The 4,057-nt window shown below is 40.9% G+C and overlaps 1 non-coding gene across 1 annotated transcript; it reads left to right on the top strand.

Moving 5' to 3' along the window:
- Nucleotides 1–2,181: 2,181 nt before the first annotated feature.
- On the top strand, nucleotides 2,182–2,263 carry trnas-gcu (transfer RNA serine (anticodon GCU)). The gene has a single exon. It is a non-coding gene; the product is annotated as a tRNA-Ser (tRNA).
- The last annotated feature ends 1,794 nt before the right edge of the window (nucleotides 2,264–4,057 follow it).

Genomic DNA, 4,057 nt, shown 5'->3' with positions numbered 1-4,057 from the left:
CATAAAGACATCAGAAGGGATAGAAATGGTTTCATCGGCATGAGAGACAGATTAAAGGAGTTTATTCACGAGATGTGGAAATGCTGGACCAGGAATACTCAAGTTTAAAAGTAAACAAAAGAGATTTTCACATAATGTGTGGTTTGAAGTGACTAAATCGGGGAAATTCCCTCTTTCGAGTCAATCAACAACTTTCGGTAGAGCTTCAAAACTATTCGTGAATGATTAAGAGAAGATTGGATGAGAGTTTCTTCCACTCAATAAAGTTACTGAAATCCTGAATGACTTTCCAGAAATAAAACGTAGATTTCTGATTTCGTAGTGTTTTAAAAGACGCATGAACAAACAGACAAGGAAGAAATTTACCATTGAAAGAAAGAAAATGTGTGGGTGTGGTTTAATTTCGAATTTGGTTGTTTTCATACACAAAGGCATTTCATGAACACGATCAGCTGAATGAGACTGAGTATAAAAAGTTCATGGATTTGAAAGGTGTAACGTATTATTCAAGGTGAAGCATTCTAAATGGAGCTTATGTCCTAAATGCAGGCAGAAGTTGCATCCTAATGTGTAGCAATTGAATCGTCACTTGGAGACGCAACACCTACTTTAAAGACTTACTCACATTCATATGATATTAGGTGTATTTCACGCTTTCTTATCTTCACCACCAGGTCGACCCTGTCTTTTTTGTATTTTTAACCCTCTGTACTTCTCTGAAGAACACCAATTCAGCTGAAAGATGCTCAGACTTAAATTGAAAACAACATTCCGAGGGTCCTATGCGATCAGTCTTTTTTTTTTTGATTATTACAATGACCATTGCGAGTTTGTAACACACTGCATAACATGAAACCAGCTCAACATCGATTTTCCCGGAATTTAATGTAGTGCACATGGGAAACGTCATCCATCTACTAAAAAATCACCTTCGGCTCTCTCTCCACACATGTCTCTTCACGTTTTAAATATTTGTAGTATGTTTGTTGATCAAGGTGTCATTATCCAGAAAAGGTCGTTCCTCAATCCATAAAAACTGGTACTTTTCCATAAACTTGACTTTGCTCAATATCACCTTCCATCCGTACCTCTTAACACGACGACAAATCGAAGCTGCTCCTTGTGAGGCTGAAACGTAAAACTTCGGCAAAGCACAGCGCACTATACTGGCACAGAGATACCTTGCACTGGTCACCTGCAGCACTGAAGCGACACATTAATGCTTACCTCCACATTCCTGGCTGTACCATAACGGTAAGGAACCGAGTTTCTCTGATTCCATAGCTGGTAACTGGCATTATGCAATCATCTTCACTAGTGGTTCTGACCCCGTGTGAGGAAAGTGGTGAGCTACTCATTGCAAAGATGGGTAGTTTGTTGAAATGTACAAATTCAACATTTGCATTGCCTGACCCATAAGTCTTTTATTTTGTTTTTCATCGGTAGAAATGTTAAAATCGTCATCTTGAACAGACACAATGACAGATCTCCATTGTGTCTCTGGCATCAAATTCCAAAGTGTAAACCAGTCTGAATTCTTCCACAGCAGGCTGCTGTTTGGGAAGTGTTCCTGTTGTGGGAAATGCACTTCCCGGTGTGTCAAATGCTGCTCCCAGCATGCGCTCTGGCACTGCACTCATATTCCTTCTGACACTTGCTCACTGTGTTGCTGTGATCATATAGTGACTTGGTGTCGCTCGACCCAGGAAAATGGTACAGATCAAGGTTTTTGCATTGTTGAATTCAATTGTCAGTTTCGCCTTATTTAGGATTTTGAAATTGTCTGTCCTGTACGCAAGGGCGTGTCAAAAATATCTGAGCAGAAGAAAGACGTTCCGAACAATGACATTGAGCACTATGCACTCTCCACCAGTTTGGAAAACAATTCTTCACACACAACTTTACATCTCCTGCTGTCATCGGCTCTCCACTCCATTGGCTTCAAATCTTCACAGAATTCAACAGATCTTGTTGCATAGCCATTTCTTCATTTTTGCTCTGTTCATTGTGAGCAGAGTGTCACAGTGGGAGTGCGCTTGCCCCACACACAGAGGTCAGACAATACTCTTGGAACCATACTGTTCTATTTATCATTTCACCAATACCAAGGAGAAATATCTGTGGTGTGCATAATTTACACAATACACTTATTCATAAGATCAGAGAGATTTTCGGCCATCTGACGAGGTGGCCGAGAGGTTAAGGCAATGGACTGCTAATCCATTGTGCTTTGCACGCGTGGGTTAGAATCCAACTCTCGTCGCCGTTACCGATGGTTTTCAAAGTTGCTATTTTTGGATGATCACAGCTGTCTTACTGAAATTGGAACTCCAATAGTGTGTTTTTCTGCATCGACGCTATTATAAAGTCTCAAAGAATAATTTGAGCCTGTTGCCTAAACTGCACTGGAATGTAGATTGAATTAGAATAATTAAAAGGAACGCCATTTTCTTTTCCAAGTCAAGTTGCCGTGAACTTTTATTGTCTGAAAGAGATCCAAGAAAACCAAATAAGGAGAGATGCGAAGTGCATGTTTATGTATGGGATTCTTAAAAAGTGTTTTCTCAGATGAAATCTGTAGCAGGTTGGGTAGAAGTGATTCACCTTGGTGAAATGAGCACAGAGACACAGCACAAAACAATGGAGATATTTCAAAAGGGGCAGGGGCTGGGTGTAGGAGTACCGATAACTGCTGTAAATTCATAGTAGAGAATTACCAATGTGGGTACCGTGCATGGGCACAGACAGACGTACACATTGGTCTCATCCTTTCCCCTTGCTCTAGCCATTGGTGAAGGCTGGACAAAAGACACGTATAAACACAAGATGTGGGAAACATGCTCCCTCTCGGTATACACACACTTGATGCATCACATTGAACTATGAAAAACTGGAGAAGTCAGCAAGTTAACTGCAGGGACTGAATCTAAACCGTGGATCAATAACCGCAGATTAATGCAGCATAAACATGAAATGATTGCAAAAGTCTTTAAACACATGTCATTACCAGACGTTTCGTTCTCATTCCCGTGTGGCTGAATGAAGCAGCAGTGAATCCCATTGTTACCCACAGACTGAAGCACGCAGATACACTTCCCCAAGAGTGACACAGGCCTCTGGAGAAAACAAGCAGAAAGTAAGATTTCACCCACTTGGCTGATATTGTCCCATTTCAGACTTCAACACCAGTGTCCAGTTACAGCAAAGAAAGAAAGCATTAAGCCTCTCCCGTCCCAGTGTTCCTGACCCATTCTTTCCTCATCACGCTGTAGTTTGTACTTTTTCACCTCGTTCTTGCTGCAAAACGGATCATTGCTCACGCCCGTTTTTTTTTCCTGTCTTGCTGAACCGTAACGCTTGATGTCTTTGCTGTTTGAAGGTCTGCCAATCTCAACCTGATTACACCTAATGACCCTTCCTCAACAGCCTTCTGCAACACGAAATTATACAGATCCAGAACTGTCTGAGAGAATAAATGCTTCCTCATCTCTGTTTTAATTGTGAGATCCGCATTCTAATATGAAGTTAAGAATCGCACAACACCAGGTCATAGTCCAACAGGTTTAATTGGAAGCATTAGCTTTTGGAGAGCTGCTCCTTCATCAGGTGTTTATGGAGTACACAGTTGTAAGATACAGAATTTATAGCAAATGGTTACAGTGTGACGTAACTGAAATTATACATTGCAACATAACTTGATTGTTTGTTAAGTCTTCCATCTGTTAGAATGACTACGTTAGGTTCATTTCTTTCTTATGTAAATCGCAAAACTTTCTTTTCATAGTTACACTTTCAGGTGAATTTTAACAATTAGTGTCAGCCCAGATAATATGTTGAAGGTGTTAGTTTCTGTGTGCTGTGTCCGTGCCATAATGTTTAGACTGACGCTAAACTAAAAAAAACATGCAGAAGGCAAGGATGCTTTGAGGCATGGTACTTTGGTGAAACCGAGCAGATGCTACAGAACGGATGAATGGCGACTGCACATCAATTAACAGACCGGTTTGCCCCTTCCCTGTTGGGGAACACTTCAGTGGTCCAGAGCATTCATAGCAGC

This window comes from Chiloscyllium plagiosum, unplaced genomic scaffold (assembly GCF_037043375.1).
Source record: "Chiloscyllium plagiosum isolate Xiang-an unplaced genomic scaffold, Cpla_swu_hap1 HiC_scaffold_13, whole genome shotgun sequence".
NCBI lineage: Eukaryota > Metazoa > Chordata > Chondrichthyes > Orectolobiformes > Hemiscylliidae > Chiloscyllium > Chiloscyllium plagiosum.
The sequence above is the reverse complement of the archived record's forward strand: the minus strand, read 5'-3'. Positions and strand labels throughout refer to the sequence as shown.